The sequence below is a fragment of the Corvus hawaiiensis genome, chromosome 12 (assembly GCF_020740725.1).
Source record: "Corvus hawaiiensis isolate bCorHaw1 chromosome 12, bCorHaw1.pri.cur, whole genome shotgun sequence".
NCBI lineage: Eukaryota > Metazoa > Chordata > Aves > Passeriformes > Corvidae > Corvus > Corvus hawaiiensis.
Window position 1 is genome coordinate 23,106,462 of NC_063224.1, and position 20,917 is coordinate 23,127,378.

Below are 20,917 nucleotides of genomic sequence, written 5' to 3' on the forward strand. Positions count from 1 at the left end.
CGCTGGCCAAGACTTTCAACACAGCACTACACTCTGGGCGACGAGGAGGACAAAAGAAGAACACCTTTTCGCCCTGCCACGTTCTTCTGTGCGACACGACTATCCGCGTCTTCTCTCCCTGCAAGGCTCTAATGTGCGCGGTGCTACTTGGAAGTGAGAAGGCACGTGCAGAGAGCACCGCGATCTGACGGCGCTGTGCAGCCTGTAAAGGAAAGAGGACTGCCACTGGAATGTGGTGCAAATACAAGTTCCACGCGTCGGGGGTAAGCTCCGGCTAAGCCCGTTGAACTAAAGCTGTTCTCTGTGCCAGACGTAGCCGAGGAGCTTTCCGTAAAGATGCTGGCTACAAAGCAAACAGAATGTGGCGCTACTTCAGCGCTAGAGAAATTGCATAGCCCAGGCGTGTTTCGGCAGAAGCAGCAGCCTGGAGCATTTCGCTGCCGGCACCGTACTCTCTGGGCGAGAAGTAGACGACGGTTCGTCTCCAGCAAAACGAAAGCGCCACCTGCTACGAAGAGCATAAGAATGAAGGCAGAGCACCGAGCTGGTGTGTGCACCGCACAGGCTGCAAGAGGAAGCGTGGCTGCCACTCGCTTGTTTTCGGGTTCACATTAGCAGCTCGAAACTTAAAGTCCAACTTGCAGCTACTTGTGCTGCTACCTATTTCTCTTCCAGCTTTCCCCTGGAAACAATTGCGATTACGTTTATGCTTCGCCATGCGGCGGAGAAGGGAAATAGAGAGTGCAGCGGACAGTTTCTGGTGCTTGACGTGAGGCAAGGGGAAAGGGCAGTCCAGCAGTGGCTTTTACTTCTGGAGCCTTTTTCTTTGGCAGCAGCTGCTGCAAGTGGGCAACAGAGCTGCGAGAGTGCATAATGTGACGGCACGTCTATCTGAGAAGGAACCTCCTGAGCCGCAGTGTGTTGTGCTCAGTTTCAAGGCTACTTGGAAGAGGGGGGTACTTGAAGAACGCCTTCTTGCTGGACGCGTCCTTCTGGGTGTGCTCCAGCTGCATGGACTCTGCAGCATTGAAGGTGTAAGAAACTGCTTCTGACCAGGTAGTGTCCAGGAAGTGCAACACAGCACCTTCCTTTGTGAAGCAGCCAGAGCATTCTCAGCTGAATCTGCTAGTGAAGAGGCTTTTGACTGGACATTTGAAATTCGCTCCACTGAGTACATGCAGCCGGTGCTCAGCTGCTTCGTTCTTCGCCTTCTGCGGTCTGGACAGAACTGAAGCCCAGCGATGCCTTTGAGCTTTGCCGCTCTTCAGCGCCAACACTGCACGCATCCACAGTGCGCTGTGCACGGATTTTCCTCAGCTCGACGGACAAGCATTTTCTTGCTGCTTCACAGAGTCCAAACTGTCCGCGTAGCTCTCGCTCAGCGAAATGCATCAGGAGAGAAACACTGGCTGGATTAGCTTTTCGCTGGCCAAGACTTTCAACACAGCACTACACTCTGGGCGACGAGGAGGACAAAAGAAGAACACCTTTTCGCCCTGCCACGTTCTTCTGTGCGACACGACTATCCGCGTCTTCTCTCCCTGCAAGGCTCTAATGTGCGCGGTGCTACTTGGAAGTGAGAAGGCACGTGCAGAGAGCACCGCGATCTGACGGCGCTGTGCTGCCTGTAAAGGAAAGAGGACTGCCACTGGAATGTGGTGCAAATACAAGTTCCCACGCGTCGGGGCAAGCTCTGGGTAAGCCCGTTGAACTACAGCTGTTCTCTGTGCCAGACGTAGCCGAGAATCTTTCCCTTTACATTTAGACCGAATGTGCTGCTGTATGTCGCTGAGAGGCAAAGTGCATAGCCCAGGCGTGTGTCGGCACAAGCAGTGGGCTGGAGCATTTCGCTGCCGGCACCGTGCTCTCTGGGCGACAAGTAGACGACGCTTCGACTCCGGCAGAACGAAAGCGCCACATGGGTACTAAAGAGGCCGAACGAAGGCGCCGAGCACCGGGCTCGCGTCCGCAGCGTACAAACTGAGAAAGGAGGGTGGCTGGCGCTCGCCTGCCTGCCGAATTCACGTTAGCATTGAGAAGGAGGAAGTTCAACGACAGCTACTTGTGCTACTACTTATCCCTCTTCCAACCATCCCTGGGAACACTGGCGCTTACCTTTCGGCTCCGAGATGCTGAAAACACAGTGGTCGATGCCAAGGAGAGGGGAAGTAGAGAGTACAGCGGGGAGTTGAAGTGGCTTTTACGTGAGGCAAGGGGAAGGTGCAGCCCAGCATTGGCTTTTCCTTCTAGTTCTTTTCTTCAGGAGAGCAGCTAGCAACCGAGCTGCGAGAGCCAACAATGGGATGGCACGTCTTGTCAGAGAAGCCACGGTCTACAGTGCTGTAGACTGCTGTGCACTGTTTTAATGCTGCTGTCACTACACGCTACTTTTGGAACGGCTTCTCTCCTGACTCTCCCATCTCTGTGAGCTCTAGCTGCTTGAACTTGGCCACACTGAAGGTGTGTGGACGTGATTGCGCTGCGAGTATCAAGTCTTCCAGAGACGAGGGATAGTCAACAAATGCTTTCTCACCTGGCCCATCTCTCAGTCCCAACTGTGGCTGGAAATGCTGCGCTGCAAGGGTGGACTTAGCCACTCTGAGAGAATGTGATGACGCTCTATAGATAGTTGCGAAGGAAAGTGCTGGTCACTGCAATGTTTCGCCTAGTTTACAGACTTTAGAGGGACTAGGAAGGCCAACGCCTTGTTCTAGCACTTGTTCTCTGCGTGCAGCTGCTGGATGTTTGGAAGGGCTTTGGGATCCGCGAGAGGTGGAGGGTAGGATGGTAGCTAGAGCTTGAAGGAAAGTGCGTCTCTCCAGGACCTTTGATGCAGTTCAGTGGGTGCGAGTTCCATGTTGAGCATGTTCAAGATGGCACAGAGAAGGTTCTGAAAGAAAGAGGCCGTGCTGGAACTGCCTTGACTTTTGCCGCTTCGAAACTGCACAGCCAACAATGAAAAGATTCCTCTTGCTTCCCCGCGACGCGCAGGATCACATTCTTTTGTGTCTCCAAGAAGCAGGATGCACAGCGGAGCTCTTCCACCAACTGCTCGCACACGACTGCGGCCGCGCCAGCGAAGCGCTTGGCTTTTTCCCCGGCACTGTCAGCGCTCATCGAAACAACCGCACGATGGCGCTGACGACTTGCAAAAGAAGGCCAAGCACCTGGCGCTGCTCGAAACCACCCCAAGGGCAGAGGCAAGTTGCAAACGTCCCTGCACTCCAATCAACAGCACATCAGGACAAAAAGATTTCCCTCATCTTCCCCTTCCAAGAGCAGACTCTTCTTTACACCACACTCCAAGAGCCAGACAAACCTCTTTGGCCCAAACAAATCTTTTCCCTCTCGCAGATTCTGCCTACCATCTTGAAACCATCTGGCAAAAACAGAGCTCAAAACAGTGCCGGCTGACGAAGATCTTACTGCCTGCAACTTCAACTGCACCCCTCAAACTAGCAGCCCACACGCTGTTCTCAGCACTTTCCTTCTCAGCTCTAGCTACCATCCTAAGCCTTCCCTCTCCTAGAGTCAGGATCCAAAGACAACGGCACCACGGACTGCTCACACACTAAAGGCATCGGGACAAAAGGCTCACAAGCTTGGCCTTTGCATTCCCATGGACAGCTCAACAGCTCTAACCCAGAGAGAGCTCTGCCTCTTGGGAAAAGCCCTTAAAATCCCTAAGAGCACCTGATGTGCACATCCAAACCTGCTTGCCTTGCCAAAGAGAGCAACTACAAGCCCATCTCCAAAGAAACGGCATCCCCTCCTCCAAAATACAACACATCCAGCCACTGATCCACCTCCAGTATTGAATAGATCCAACAATTGCCCCTACACGCCCAGGGGCCAGAAGAGAAATGTCTTGCTGGACTATTCCTCCGCATGCTACCTTAACATCTGCTCCAGCAACACTGGCACTCCGAGTCTCTTGGCCTTGCCTTGCCTTCAGTACCTTGTCGAGTTCTTCTTAAGCTACCCTTGCTCTGCTTCCTTTGCCTACGTCTGCCTTGCCTCGCACTACCTACAACTTGCTGGCTTTGCTTTGCCCTGCTTACCACTCTTGGCCTTGCCTTCCATGCAGGCAAGGCGCTGCAAAGCAAGTGCAGGCAATTGTGGGCAAGTCAAGGGAGAGGTAAGCAAGGCCAGAGCAGTGAGGGGAAAGCAAATGGAGTGGTAGGCAAGAGAAGGCCCAGACGTTAGAGGCAAGGCTGGCCGTAGGAAGGAAAGTCCACTGATGGGTAGGCCAGGCAGAAACAAGAAGGGCTTGGCAAGCCAAGGCCCTGGAGGAAAGCAGTAGGCAGGTCAAGGGCGGGGCATGGACGTGCAAAGGAATGCAAGGCTCCAGAGAGCTAGCAGGGCAAGACAAGGAAACTGTTGTGTTGCCAAGGCAAGGCAAGGATAGGCAAGGCAGGTGAGAAGTACATTCGAGGACTGCTGGTACACAAAAGTGGCCAGGACCAACTGCTCTGTGTGGCCTTGCTTGGCGAGGCGAGGCAGGGCAATGAGGGTCCTAGAAGGAAAAGGAAAGGTGAGGCCAGACCTAGACGAATGTGAAAGGAAGTCAGGTGGGGGATGGGTGAGCAAGCCAATGCAAGGCAGGGGAGAAAAGGCAGGTTGAGGGAAGGCTACAGAGGGGGCAGCAAGGAAACGCAAGGCATGGGGAAGCATGTGAGGAGTGGGTGCTGCCAGCCGGCCGGGATGGCAGGGGCGGGGCCACTGCAAGTAGCATGGTGGGGATGTGGAGGGGGGTGTTAGTGTGCGGGAGGTGTGTGTGTGTGTGTGTGCAGCGGAGTGCAGGGTAAGTGCAGGTGTGCGTGTGCGCATAGGGGGGTTTTGTGCCAGGTGCTGTGCCAGGGGGAGCCGTCCCACCTCCAAGAAGGTGTGGGAGTGAAAGGAGTAACATGGATGTGTCTTTACAAAGAGACCGTGTGAATCCGTCCTTAGACAAGGCTAGGAATTTACTGGTAGGGGAGTAACAGAAGAAAGTGTTAGTTCTAGAAACTGTTACTAATCGACAGAGACTGTTGCTCAGCCAAGGCCGTGTTAAATTCCTGAACCTAGAGCAAGGCAACAAAGACTTAATAGCATTAGGAATAGTTTCGTTTTCTTCCTTTTCCATACCAAGAGGGGGGTGCCTATTAGAGGGGAGCATAGAGTAGGCAATTCTGGAAGTCTGTCATTCCCGAGTACCTCAGAGGGTGCTGTTGCCAGGAACTTAGCATAAAAAGGGGGCTGCGTCCCGCAATCAGTTGAGAGACTCCATGGCAAAAGCCCCATGGCCTCTCCCTGTAGTTGAAGAATGTTCCAGGACTCCTCTGTCTCCTTTTTGGTGGATGAAGAAATTCAGAAAGCAACACTTCTGCCAGAACTCTCCAAGATGCCCCCTTTGCTCCCAGCGACTCCATCACTGCCCGGGAAGCTGTCTTTTCTACCAGAGGAGTTCGAGATACAGTTAAAAGTCGTGTGGCAGAGAAAAAAGACAAGAATTGGTTTACAAGGGATGGCAAACAAGAGATACTAGAAGCTTTGGCCCTACCAATATTAAAAGAACTCCGTGAAGAGAGTCCTTGCACTTCCTGAGGATTGGCAGAAGCCTTCCTCATGCTGTATGTTGCTGGGGGTCTTTTTAGACTGGCAAAACGAGCTGTTGAAGGTTGCTTGATCTGTGCTAAAGCAAACAGCCAAGTTACAAAGTAACTTGCCAGGGGAGGGAGGCCTTGGGCTGCATGTCCCTTCCAAAGATGCCAGGTGGATTTTCCTGAGATGCCCCAAGTGGGAAGGCTTCATATCTTCTGCTAATGGTATGTCAGCTAGCAAGGTGGCCAGAGGCATTTCCAACTGCTTCAGCAACGACAGGATCAGTTATTAAGGCATCTTCGGAACAAATCATTCCAAGATACAGCATTGTAGAAGCAATAGACTCAGATAGGGGAACTCATTTTACAGGAAAGATCCTTCAAGGGGTTTTGGCTTCTTTAGGAACACAATGGAACCTCCCTAGGCCCTGGCACCCCCAGAGCTCGGCTCGGGTAGAAAACAATGAATAGAGAAAGAAACACCTTTTGAAGCTGGTAATAGAAACCAAGATGCCATGGCTAGGGCTTTGGACATTGGCTTTGGCGAGAATGAGAGCCCGACCCAGAAGAGAGATTCCGTTATCCCCCTTTCCGTCGTTGTTACGAATTACCCGGCTAAGTCTCAACCTAGTGGGGGAGTAGAGGTAAGTGATGTATATTTAAAACCATCTGTGGCCAGGATACTGCTTCTTGTGAAATCCCTTCAACAGGAAGCTCAGCTGGCACAAGCCCCACCTTTGGACTTTGCTGCTTGTAACCTCCAACCAGGAGATTGAGTCCTAGTTAAGGAGTAGAAAGAAGCGCCAGTGGCGGTGAAATGGCGTGGCCCATTCCAAGTGTCACTGACGACAGAAACAGCCATCAAGACAGCTGAACACAGGTGGACCCGTCACTCTCTGGTCAAGGTCTCTGAAGCCTCAGAGATTTGCACATCTCAGCTGGAAGAGAAGGCCGGGAGGCAGTGACTGACACTCTGCAGGAGTAGGCCGGAGCAGTAGCCAGTGCTTCAACATCAGAGGAAGCCCTGCGTGCCTACCCACAGACCATCTGCTGAAATAGTCTCTATGGGCATCCCTCCTCTAGAATCTCCACTCACTGGGGCGCTAATACTTGCAGCCATTGTTTCACGTTAAGTAGTTTCTGTGTCGTCAATTGCCACAGGTGGTGCAGAAGACAACGGGAAAATTAGACTAGCTAATTAGATCACATTATTAAAACATTTTCCTTACTAGTTCTACTTTTATATGGTCAGCTAAGTTTAGGCCAGGAGTGGGAGAATCAATTGGCAGCCTTAGGAGAAGAAGTAGCAAAAGTTTTGAACCTTAGCAATTGCTGGCTCTGTGGAGGGCCAGGAGGATCTGAAGAGTGCCTATGGTTGGCTAGCCCAGCTGAACCTAAGTGGTGGCTCAACACCCGACATGAGGTCCATACTAGGACCAAAGGGCCAAAGAAGGAAGTCCATGGCTATAGGAGAAGGTTTCACGAAGGATGTCTGGACTTCAGGTGGCTCTCTTGAAAGCTGTTTCTTGCATAGGCGAAGTTACAGCAGTTCAGGGAGCGGGTATCCAGAGCCAGCCCTACAGCTGCCAGCTCCAGCTGTAGGCATACCTGAAGCCGCTTTCTGGTCAAGTTACAAAGCATTCTAGACTTTTCTTTGCAGAGTATCTTAACACATAACAACCAATAAGCACCATACCCAATACCTTTACATTTGCCTATAGCCTATCATAGCTACTACCATCACCATATTCTAGTCATTATTATCCAATCACAAGAGTAAGTAAGTTACAATTTCAGCTTACAGTGGAGAATTCTTAGACCTTTCTTCTTCTTGCTACATCAACATTTCTTGTTTGCCTGCCATATCTTTCTTTTTGGTAAAGACACGTTTTCTATTGACTTATGCTCTTCTTGAGACTTACTTACTTGGTGAAAAACATGTCTTTGTTTGTAATCACATACCTTTGTCCTGCTCCTAAAAATCTCCTTCCAACTCATCTCCAACCTTTGCCTTCTCAGTTACTCAGCGATCACTGTTTCAGCAAAACATCTTTTATTCTATATCAAAACTTGCTTCCATTTCTACCTCATCCCCAGCTTCTACATTCACAGACCTTTCTGCCAAGCCCACATACCTGTGAAACTTTCTTATCAAACTTTCATCCTCCCCAACACATGGCCACTTCATTCTTCTCCAACAGGCACTTATTGCCTAAACAGGACAGGGCGGGTCTATGTAGGAAAAGGCGTTTGTCAATTGACTTTCTCTCTGGCTTTAAACAATTGGCTTTGGACCCACAATTGCCCTCCTTACAATTGTTCCAAATATCAAGACAAATGCAATCAAATAGCTGTTCAGCTCACTAATGGTAGCTGCGTAAGGTGTTCTTACCACACTTACCAAAAACATTTGGAAGCCTGTAAAGCAATGGGGAGGGACAAGGGGTTTTTTTGACCACCTATTTTTAAGCTGTCCCCACAAAAATTCCACAAGTAGAAGACATGTTGTTTGTGATTATCAGTGGGAATGGCAACACCGGATTGGAACTCAAAGCCTTTTAGTGAGTTCTGCTCCAAATCCAACCAAACAGCTTGCAGATGTAAATGTAGATGGGAACCCTGTGTGGGAGCTTGGAAATGCAAATACTGTGACCCTTATGGTGGGGCAGCTATTGTTGGAGGACCGTTAGGCCCGGGAATCCTGCTGTATTTTGACCCACCAATTGATGACCAAGGGTAGGAAGGCCCCTTTGCTAATGGAACACGGGCTTTGAAAGGACATTATTGGATTTGTGGCCAACATGCTTAGCTCAGGTTACCTCCAAACTGGTCAGGGATATGGTATATCCCTGGGGTATATTAGACCATTGTTCTTTTTGCTACTACAAATTCAGGGAAATCGCTTAGGAATCAAAATCTGTGAGGATTTAATTAGAGAAAAGCAGTCAGCTGAGGCAGCCTTGGCTGCAGGGAGCACCCCAAAACGGGGAAAAGATGAATGGCCACCAGAACAAGTTACGCAACACGATGGACCAGCCCCTTGGAAACCTAAGGAATTAATCCCAGATGCCTGGGAACCCATTTATCATTTCAATGAGATAATTAGGTTACAAGCTGTCTCAGAAATAATTACCAACCAGCCAGCCACAGCTCTTGACCGTCTTGCTGAGCAACCCACTTCAATGAGGAAAGCGGTATTTTCAACATTGGATGGTATTAGATTATCTGTTAGCAGAAGAAGGAGGAGTTTGTGGGAAATTCAATGACTCGAGCTGCTGTTTGCAAGCAGAGGACAGCGGAAATGTGGTCAAACAAATAACAAAGGAAATAACCTCAGCTCATGGACCTGTCCAAGTGTTAAAAGGATGGTAACGGGACATGTTTTCCTGGCTAACTGGCCAGCTATGGGCTAAATTGTTACAGCAGGGATTACTGTAACACGCCTATATCAAACCAGGAATCCCGTGGAAAAGAAGTATATATGGACAGATTGGTGGTAGATGTTTCGGAGGTCTTTATTTCTCCAGCCGCATGGCCGGGGCTCTGCTCAGGAACTCCCCCAGTCACGGGACCCGAGGGTCCTTGGCCACACCGGGGAACACAAACCAACCAATGGGGAATGAAGCTGACCAGGGGCAGGGAAACCCCGTGTCTCTCGCCCAGGGCCCATCTCCCAGGGCTCCATGGCAGGGGGGGAGACCCCAACACTAAATGAATACCGTTTCTCCTCTTATATGCTATAGCAACTCTAATCTTTTGAGCATGCGTGACACCATGCTGGGTGCAGCTCTTTCAGCAGGTGGTCAAGGGGATGCCGCTAGCAGCCATGCCTACCTGATCCAGAAAGGACTACAAAAGGACAGAAAAGGATGTCACTGCAAATAATAGCAAAAGCCAAGAAGACTCAAGAAGAAGAAATTAAATCAATGGTAATTAAGGTTTGTAAAGACAAATACAGATCAAATAAAAAGAGGAGGGATTAAAAGGAAGGAGCTGGATGAGTCTTTACAAACAGACCGTGTGAATTGGCCTGTAGACAAGGCTAGGAACTTATGGGGAGTGAAGTAACAGAAGAAACTATTAGTTCTCTAGAACTGTTACGAATCATCAGAGACTGTTGATTAATCCAGGGCGTGTTAAATTCCTGAACCTAGAGCAAGGCAACAAAGACTTAATAGAATTAGGAATGGGGTTTTTTTCTTCCTTTTCGATGCCAAAAGGGGGGGTGCATATTAGAGGAGGGCATCGAGTAGGCAGTTCCGGAAGTCTGTATCTGCCGAATACCTCAGCCAGTGGGGAAAAGGAAGAGGGCCTTGTGGCCAGGAACTTGGCATAAAAAAGGGGCTGCATCCCGCAACCGTTTGACAGACCCCAGGGGAAAAGCCCCATGGACTCTCCCTGTAGTCGAAGAATGTTGCAGGACTCCTCTGTCTCCTTTTCGGACATAAACCTCAGGCATCGTGGATTAATTTTCCCTAACGGCAGCGACCTGCTGCGTGCTCTCCGTGCTCCTCCCCAGCCCCCCGGCAGGTGTAAAATAGTTCCCGGCGGCTCCCACCACGCGTTACAGACGGCTGCGCGGCCCCGGGGCTGCTCGCAGTGCTCCCCTGCTCCGCAAGGGCTGCCCGCGGGCTGCGGAGCCACCTCGCCACCGGCGCGGCCAGGGCCGGGGCCCTTCTCGACAGCAGCCGAGGGGCTGCGGAGCGGGCGGCTGCGGGACGATCAGCCATTTTATGCCGCGCGGTGCTGCCGCCTCCATCTAGTGCTCCATCGCGCCGCCGGCCGACCCCGCCTGGCGCGTTCACGCTCGGCCGCGCTCGCCGCCCGCCCAGCCTCGCCGGAAGCTCTCTGGCCCGGGCCGTGCCCCGGCTCCGCCTGCGGTTCGGCAGGGCCCGGCCGCACGCGTGCTGCGTGGCTCGGAGCACCCGCGTTGCGCCGCAGGCCACGGGGAAGGCGGGGCGGGGCGGGCCGGCGCCATGGTGGTAGCGCGAGGAGAGGAGCGCCCGGGCGGGGCGGCGCGTGGCGCGGCGGTGAGCGCTTCTGCTTCCTGTCGCTCGGCGGCCGCCCTCGGCAGGTGCCGTGTGACCCCGCGGAGCGGCGGGGCCGGCCGGGCGGTGCGCGGCGAGGCTTTCGGCCAGCGGCGGCCGCAGCGAGAGTCTGCTGGCACTGCCCGTGCCGGTGGAGAGAGCGGGGATCCGAGGCCGGCCTTCCTAGGGTAACGAGGGGCGACCGCCTTTGCCGCGCTGCCCTCCGTGCAGCACGTGGCCGATTCCGGTGAACCCGAGGTCTCCGCAGCGGCGCGGGCGGGAGGGAGTGGGGAGCGCGCTCGGTGCTCTGCCGGCCGCTCCCGCCCAGCGCTGCGCTCCGCCGAGGCGTTTTCCCGCCCGTCCTGGGGAGGACACAAGGGACACCAAAGTTGGAGCTTAGCTGTCAGGGGGAGCAACTTGCCTCCATTGGCGACGTCCTTTTCCCTCTGATTCAGCTACCTTGTAGTAGGTGCGATGGTGCTGAAGAAGGGTGGCGGCTTGGCACAGTTGCTGTCATAGGTGGTGCAAGAGCTCCACGCCAGGAGCTTTGAGTGGCATGTGTGAGGGTAGGAGGGTACGGCACCCACAGCTGAAGGCAGAAAAGGTCAGGGCATGTCATCAGCCGCAATCGTGCTAAGTTGTTCATCTTTGCAAACAGCTTGCCGAGTTGTTCCTTTTCTTAAGTAATGGGGGTTAGTATCAACCAGAACTGCATATGGTCAGTATTTGCAGAGAAGGTTATTTGGACTGTTGTTGAGGTGAGTGTAGCAGTTTCTATGGCATTTTGCAAAAAAGTGACAGGTCTCTCTGCGTTCCCCAATTCTTAACAAAAATGAAGTTAACAAAGCCCTGAAAAGAGGTTTTACAAAACTTGAGGGATTTTTTCCTACGAGTACTGTAGAGACAACCATAGTCACCTTGTCTTTCCAAAAGTGAAGGTTACATCTTTTTGTCCAAGAGCATCAAGTGCTTTTGGTCAGCGTTTGTGTGCAAGCATTAGCCTTGTTCTTGTTCTTCCCTGGAGAACTTTTACAGTACTCAGATGATCTGTGTAGGCTGCAGAGTGCAGTGGTGAACTTCAAGGCTTCCAGCAGAAGGGAGATGCTGTCCACGTTTTGGATTCTCCTTAGTCTGAACCTTCAATGTCCAAGGCTTCACTTTTCAAGCAGTTGGAAGAGCTCCAAATTAAGATATGAACAGGTCTTAATTGACCTTGTCACCGCCTCAGTTAGTCAAGTAATGCTGTGCACTGGATTTAATTGCCTAGTGCAACATGTGCTAAAAATATGTAGAGTATCTCGTCGATTACCCTCCCAGAAGGGTTTGAATGGAGAACAAGGAGTTCCGAAGACAGGTATTTGGTGTACGAGAAGTAGAACTTAGTTGCTTGCAGGGCACTGCATGCACAAATGTCTAAGGAGGATCCTTCTTTTTTTGTCCCATCTATGCTTGTTCTCATTTGAAATCCTGAACATTCTGGAGGTTGGTTTTGTTAGGGTTGTGGCTGGGGAAGGGGTGGTGGTGGGGGAGGGGTGGGTGTTGTTTCTGATTTTTTTAATTTCCAGGATAGTGTACAAAGAACTTGTGCCCAAAACCAGCAGTATGAAGCAAGGCAGGTATAAAAGAAGGTCACCGAAATGTCGGCTAATATGAATCTGAAAGCGCTTCAGTATTTTACCCAGGAGTTTCACTCCAACAAGGTGATTGTCCTTCACAGAAATGTAGTGGCAGGCTTATGCCATGCTAGAAGTGATGACCTTTCTCTGCCCCAAATTGACCAGCAAGATATTTTGGCTCTTGATTTAAACCCCTGAGCCAGCTGTGTTTCAGGCTGCAGAAGCTGCAGGTGTTGTGGCAGACGCGGGGCGCAGCCTTGCCTGCCGGTCCCGACCTGGCGCACGCCGGTGGCAGCCGTCAGCGCCTGGGGTCCCCTGTGCCGCCCACGCCAGGGCTCTGCCTGCCTGCTTGCACCCCCGGTAGCCTCAGGGAAACAGCGGACTACTCCATCTACTTTAAAAACAAAGAAGCAAACAAAAAGCCCACTGTAAAAATATGTAAAAGTCTTGAAACTAATTCTCAGCGCTTGCTCGGAGTTTGTTGATGGCGCAAATGGATTTTGGATAAACTGGTATTGCTAGTACTACTTTTAAATTAGGCTCCTGAACTTCAGAAAGGAGAAGATGGTGGTCACATACCCCTGAGGAATGTTTGAAAAAGTAAGAGTGCCCAGTCATTTAAAGGTGGCCAGAAAATGGGTGTGGCAGTGGAGTGGACACTCTGCGAGTAGGTAGCCTTAAGTCATGCAGCGACTGGCACTTCAGTGGGAATTTTGCATCAACACCAAGAGATCGTTCCATGATGTGTTGCATAACAGCAGATTGGGCAAAAATTCTGCTGACTTTGATCAAGGTGGACGGGCCACCTTCACTTAACCCAGCATAGGGACATAAATCAATGATGTTTGAAAAACAGCCATGAAACATAGCCCCTTTAGTTTATTGCACTGTTGCAAGTCTGCAAAGCTCTGTTGCCAGGTCATTGGAAGTAGCTGTTGGAATCTAACTGCATTTGGACACTTTGTCAGTCAGCATCACCAGGAGGCTTAACGGTTTAGGTTGAGAGGTGGTGCATGTCTTTTTTCAGAGGAATGGCCCAGTGAAGAGCAGTGTTCACTGCCATGACTGCCGTTGTCGCCTTCTAGAGAAATCTTGGTTCATTCAGAGAGAACTTCCTTGGTTCTGCTGGTTTGGTTTCGCAGCTGGAGCAAAGGTACAGCACTGGAAGCAATTCCTAGGGCAGAAGCGGGAGATAGCCAAAGCTCTGGACTTTGTTGTCCTCAGCACAGTGTAAGTGAGCGTAGTCTAATTGGAGGGGTGGTGAGCATCAGTGATATCAGATTTTTTACAAGTTCTTAATTCTGTCAAAACAAGAAAGAAGGAGAGTGATGAAGATGAAATCCTTTCCTCTTAAATCTGCCTACAGAGCAACTTCAGGGGTAGTTGTAATGTGTATTCACCTATTTTGAATTGCCCAAAACCAGGCCTAGAGATGCTTCAGAGACAGAGTCAGAGAAGCGGGTATTTGCTTTATTTGGCGCTGGGTGTTTGGGGGATCGCTCCTCCTAACACACCCACGCAGAGCACTCCATACAGTCCAGCATTATGTGTAAATTTTTTGAATATTCATCACATTCCTTGGGATAGGAGTAGTTCTAGAAATTACTTCTCGGAAGTCATTGATATCATTAGCAGACGTGCCACGCATGCGCTGTGTAGCCAGGTGGTCGCACTGAGGAAGGCTGCCCTTCTTCCTCGGGGGTCTTTCTGATAAAGATCAGTAGTCTCCGTCACAATGCACTTTTTACCTTTCTTTCTGGAGCATGCATAGTTCTTCACCGGATGATTCAGCGATCTCTGTGCTGGTTTTCAAAAGATCCTGTTCCTCTTATCTTGACAAGATTAAGGCAAGTCCTGCTGCTTAGGTTTTGTGATTAACATTTGCTGTCTCTTAGTAGTTCCCTCGTGTTTACATGAGTAAACTATGGATCAACCCCCTTCTCAATTTTAGCACTGAAAGGATATCAGAGTCATTTAAAGAGGTGTCTCCTATGGAGTACTATAAAACTGCCATCATGGTAACACGTTTTCATACAGTCGTTTTAGCACAGAAGTAATAGATGTACAATCTTGGATGTTTCAACCTGCTGACTCAAGAGCCAGTGTTGAGCTTTTCTCTTTTAAATCCAGTCTTAGAGCTCTGCAGGGATCACTACAGCATGACGTTGTGACAAGGGGATGCTGATTCATGCATAAACCTTTGATGCTTTCCTTCTATCTTCAAGCAGCTTTGCAAACCAGTGATGATCTGGCATGTTGCGACTTGAGAGTCATGGTAAAGGTTTCACCAAACACTTTGTAATATCATGCTGCAGCTTTCATTCCTAAGGAAATAGCATTGAGCATATGGCTGGCAAAATGCCAAAAGAATGAGCCAAAACCAATATCCTTTAATGGGAAAGATGGAAAACATTGAGATGTGTTTATTTGAACTAAAATTCCTGTGGACCAAGCCTAAATGTATTTCACACTAAATTCTTAGAACTGATTTTAAGGGAAGATGTGAGAAAGATGAATTCACAAGCGGAATTTTCAGCAGCATAATATTGAACATTTGTTAGTAGAACAAAGGCATATCACAGCGCGGGAGCACTTAGCAATATTGCTAGAGGCGTGGCTCCATTCATGTTACTGTGAACTTAAGTACTTTTTAAACATAGTCCTTAAGCCCAGAAAGTAATTCACACTTCACTCAACTTTTCCCCCCCTCCTGTCTGTGCCCCCTTGTGCCAGCGCACGCCAGCACGCTGCCGCCTCGGTCCTCTGGATAGCTCCAGAATTGAAGGCAGGCACCCCGCTCCGGTGCCTCCTCAGTCTCCAACCTAATTTGTAGTCGACAGATTCTTTGGGAGGTGTGAGTTTTGATGAGATAACAGACTTCCTGGGATGCATGCGGTTCATCTTCTTTGTTTCTTTAAGATGTCTGGGTTTCTACCTCTGTCATTTCTCAACTTAAAGGACATTTATTATCACGTGTTTATTACGACGTTTCCCAACATGTTGCCACTCTTTCGAAGTTACAATTTACTCTAGTCTTGTTTTTACTTAACTGTATTTTACCTGTTTCTACATAGTACATGATCACTTCTAAATGTTAAAATCATATATGGGAAAGACAATATTTATCGTTCACTCATTTATCACAGGAGGAATGTGTTAGCTGCTCGTGTTGCAGTTCACTTGTAATCCTGGTCTATTACCGCAGGCCTGGGCCCTAGGCTATATCACCATGTCGCGCAGCCATAGGGAGGAGGAGGAGAGAAGATCCAGCAGGCAGGAATTGTGCAGCAAGATTTATTCATTTAATTATTTTACAAACTCTTTTACAGACTTTCTTCTTCATAATCTATTTGGACAAAGGATCAGCCACCCCTTGGGGTGATTGGCTAAAATCCTAAAAGATCCATTGTCAAAATATTTTTCTACTATACCATAAACAAGACTTTTCAAGGTTGCAGGTGGCTTGGTCGTTTCCATACTCTGCTCCCTCTTCTGTGAGAGAGAAAAGTCTCTCACGGACTTAGAAAATAGCAAGAAAATCCTCGCTAGCAGCATTTTTGTATCTACACTGGTCCTTCTCATTTCCTTTTCTCAAGAACACATTTCTCAGGCTCAGTGAGCAGATGTGCATGCAAGTGGTTTGGTGTGTCCTTGGAATTCAACTAGTCAGGGTCAGATGGGTTTCTGCAGTGAAAGGATACAAGGAAACGGGGATATAGCCTACAGTGGGAACTCCTGTGATTTTGCTCCTCTCCAAACATTTCTCCTCTCCAAATGGATCTCTGTAGGAAACTTGACACATTCTTCTACTCCTGGGAGTCATTAATAAAGAAACCTGGGGTGTTTATTAGGTGACAGTGCTGTTCCTGCTGTGCACCTTTGCACCTGGCTCACAGACCATTTTCACACAGCCGTGGTCCAGAATGCGGGCAGACAAAATCCCAGCAGTTTTCTCTTGCCTACTTGACTTTTCAAATTCTTATTATGTGATGATTATCGCATCGTTTTGTCCATAATATCTGAAATAATTTGCCATGCAGTTTTGAATACAGTGCAAATACGTATTTTACTCTTAGAAATTTGAAAGTGAGTTACATTTAATAGTAGTTTGTGAGTAGTATGGCAATCAGGCCTTAAATGCGCCAATCAGGCTTGTAAATAAACCCATATTATCAGTCAATCTCTTCAATCTATTCATGTGTTTATATGGGATTTTATTCCTATAGAATAGAAAACTCGGAGCAGTGGCAAAGAAGGGGGGGGGGGGGGGGGGCGGTGGGGCAGCAGCGGCCCTGCTCTGAGTGGGGCAGGGAAAGGCAGGCTCGGGATGCCGGGGTTTCTCACCTGAGGCACCCGAGCAGATGGTGAAGAGTCCCTCTTTTAGTGAAGGTAGACTGTTAAGAAGGTTCCAATGCAACGGCCGCTCTTACGAACAGAGCTGCACTCACGGTAGAAGAAAGGCAGCAGGAGACGGAATCCTGCAGTGGTGACCAATTCTCCCCACAGCCACCGCAGCCTCTCTCCCCTCCGAATGCTTGAGAGAACAAGAGCTGGGGGCTGCATGCAACCCCGTTTTGCCAGTCCAAAGTTCACTGTATCTCTGCCCTCACAAGACACCTCAGCTAAAGGGAGTAGCCAGCTGCATCCCTCCCCTGAGCGGTGACAACTTCTTTTGTCTCTCTTAAGTGTCCAGTCGTTATTGTCTCCTAGCGTATGGGGGAAAGCTCCTTAAGAGAAAAAAAACCCCAAAAAAATAAAAGGAGAACTACTAAAACCCCAACATACGGGTGATTCTCACTTTCCTTCTCTGTCCTGTGGTGGTCGGCGATGGAAGAGACGGGGCAGATTGCTCGGATGCAAGAAGCCGATTTTATTGATACAGAGCTGAGTATACCCTTTCAGCAGTAACTAAAAATAGATTCTTATATAAGCAGCAATCACTATAACAACCATATCTATGTTTCTCAATAACATTGCAAAACTACAAGCTAGCATTAACCGACACCAAGCATGCCGTTCCCTTATACTAGCTATTTCCTGGTAGGCCGTACTGCCTGCCATGGTTTGCGGCCTAGCAGCGTTAGCGCGTCCACTTCTGACATGAGTTTAGCAGTGCTCTCACTTCTGCTTTCTAGCTGTATCTCTACACTTCTCAGCTCCATGTAAAAGCACATGCTCTCAGTGTCGTAGAGTCCTTAGGGAAAGCAAACAGCGGTTCCGCTTCACACTGCTAAATGTGCCAGGACAGAAAACTTTCACTGACCTTGCCTTGCCTTTTCCTTGCAGCCTTTCCTCTTCAGAGTGAAAGATAGATTTAGAAGAACTATAAAGATTTTAGTTATCGGCTAGCTGTGTTGAGATTAGTTAGAGTAGGAAGGAATTTGGGCCCAGTGAGAGTTAATGAAAATAGTTAAGAGAGCTGGACCTGAAAGGGGTTTTAAGATGTGATTACCAAATAACTGATGATCTGTCATTTGCATGTTTGCTTAGCTGTGCTTAGAAGGAGGAATAGAAACTTTGATAAGTTGGTGTAGGGAACAAGGACAATTACCAATTTCCTCCCTTGGTGGGAACCCGTTCAAAAGTCACGCAAGAGGAAACTTAAGAGGTCACTAAAGTAATTCGGATTGTTAAAGTTCAAAAAGGCAAAAAGGCCAAAATGAGGAAGATGAGTTACTTCATCTTTCTTGGGACCACTGACCCAATTCAAGACCACTGACTCCATTCAGGACACACACTATGCATGCTTAATGACATTTAAACTCATTTCCATATGAAGCGGAGAATGGGAGGTGTTAATGTTACGAATATGCATTTGTATTTTGGATATTCCTAATATGTGGAAATAAAAAGTGTCGTGTTTGCTTGGATCGGGGCCCTGCGTCTTAGGCAGCGCGGCAAAGGCGGCCACCCCTCGTCGCTCTGGGAAGGCCGGCCTCGGATCCCCGCTCTCTCCACCGGCACGGGCAGTGCCAGCAGCCTCTCGCTGCGGCCGCCGCTGGCCGAAAGCCTCGCCGCGCACCGCCCGGCCGGCCCCGCCGCTCCGCGGGGTCACACGGCACCTGCCGAGGGCGGCCGCCGAGCGACAGGAAGCAGAAGCGCTCACCGCCGCGCCACGCGCCGCCCCGCCCGGGCGCTCCTCTCCTCGCGCTACCACCATGGCGCCGGCCCGCCCCGCCCCGCCTTCCCCGTGGCCTGCGGCGCAACGCGGGTGCTCCGAGCCACGCAGCACGCGTGCGGCCGGGCCCTGCCGAACCGCAGGCGGAGCCGGGGCACGGCCCGGGCCGGAGAGCTTCCGGCGAGGCTGGGCGGGCGGCGAGCGCGGCCGAGCGTGAACGCGCCAGGCGGGGTCGGCCGGCGGCGCGATGGAGCACTAGATGGAGGCGGCAGCACCGCGCGGCATAAAATGGCTGATCGTCCCGCAGCCGCCCGCTCCGCAGCCCCTCGGCTGCTGTCGAGAAGGGCCCCGGCCCTGGCCGCGCCGGTGGCGAGGTGGCTCCGCAGCCCGCGGGCAGTCCATGCGGAGCAGGGGAGCACTGCGGGCAGCCCCGGGACCATGCAGCCGTCTGTAACGCGCGGTGGGAGCCGCCGGGAACTATTTTACACCTGCCGGGGGGCTGGGGAGGAGCACGGAGAGCACGCAGCAGGTCGCTGCCGTTAGGGAAAATTAATCCACGATGCCTGAGGTTTATGTCCGAAAAGGAGACAGAGGAGTCCTGCAACATTCTTCGACGACAGGGAGAGTCCATGGGGCTTTTCCCCTGGGGTCTGTCAAACGGTTGCGGGATGCAGTCCCCTTTTGATGTCAAGTTCCTGGCCACAGCACCCTTTTCCCCACTGGCTGAGGTATTCGGCAGATACAGACTTCCAGAACTGCCTACTCTAAGTCCCCCTCTAATATGCACCCCCCCCTTTTGGCATCGAAAAGGAAGAAAAAAACCCCATTCCTAATTCTATTAAGTCTTTGTTGCCTTGCTCTAGGTTCAGGAATTTAACACGCCCTGGATTAATCAACAGTCTCTGATGATTCGTAACAGTTCTAGAGAACTAATAGTTTCTTCTGTTACTTCACTCCCCATAAGTTCCTAGCCTTGTCTACAGGCCAATTCACACGGTCTGTTTGTAAAGACTCATCCATCTCATTCCTTTTAATCCCTCCTCTTTTTATTTGATCTGTATTTGTCTTTACAAACCTTAATTACCATTGATTTAATTTTTTCTTCTTGAGTCTTCTTGGCTTTTGCTATTATTTGCAGTGACATCCTTTTCTGTCCTTTTGTAGTCCTTTCTGGATCAGGTAGGCATGGCTGCTAGCGGCATCCCCTTGACCACCTGCTGAAAGAGCTGCACCCAGCATAGTGTCACGCATGGTCAAAAGATTAGAGTTGCTATAGCATATAAGAGGAGAAATGGTATTCATTTAGCCCATAGCTGGCCAGTTAATCATGAAAACATGTCCCATTACCATCCTTTCAACACTTGGACAGGTCCATGAGCTGAGGTTATTTCCTTTGTTATTTGTTTGACCACATTTCCGCTGTCCTGTGCTTGCAAACAGCAGCTCGAGTCATTGAATTTCCCACAAACTCCTCCTTCTTCTGCTAACAGATAATCTAATACCATCCAATGTTGAAAATACCGCTTTCCTCATTGAAGTGGGTTGCTCAGCAAGACGGTCAAGAGCTGTGGCTGGCTGGTTGGTAATTATTTCTGAGACAGCTTGTAACCTAATTATCTCATTGAAATGATAAATGGGTTCCCAGGCATCTGGGATTAATTCCTTAGGTTTCCAAGGGGCTGGTCCATCGTGTTGCGTAACTTGTTCTGGTGGCCATTCATCTTTTCCCCGTTTTGGGGTGCTCCCTGCAGCCAAGGCTGCCTCAGCTGACTGCTTTTCTCTAATTAAATCCTCACAGATTTTGATTCCTAAGCGATTTCCCTGAATTTGTAGTAGCAAAAAGAACAATGGTCTAATATACCCCAGGGATATACCATATCCCTGACCAGTTTGGAGGTAACCTGAGCTAAGCATGTTGGCCACAAATCCAATAATGTCCTTTCAAAGCCCGTGTTCCATTAGCAAAGGGGCCTTCCTACCCTTGGTCATCAATTGGCGGGTCAAAATACAGCAGGATTCCTGGGCCTAACGGTCCTCCAACAATAGCTGCCCCACCATAAGGGTCACAGTATTTGCATTTCCAAGCTCCCACACAGGGTTCCCATCTACATTTACATCTGCAAGTTGCTTGGTTGGATTTGGAGCAGAACTCACTAAAAGGCTTTGAGTTCCAATCCGGTGTTGCCATTCCCACTGATAATCACAAACAACATGTCTTCTACTTGTGGAATTTTTGTGGGGACAGCTTAAAAATAGGTGGTCAAAAAAACCCCTTGTCCCTCCCCATTGCTTTACAGGCTTCCAAATATTTTTCGTAAGAACACCTTACGCAGCTACCATTAGTGAGCTGAACAGGTATTTGATTGCAATTGTTTTGATATTTGGAACAATTGTAAGGAGGGCAATTGGAGGGCCAAACCCAATTGCTTAAAGCCAGAGGGAAAGTCAATTGACAAACGCCTTTTCCTACATAGACCCGCCCTGTCCTGTTTAGGCAATAAGTGCCTGTTGGAGAAGAATGAAGTGGCCATGGACTTCCTTCTTTGGCCCCAAATCCCATGCCATTGTGGCCCT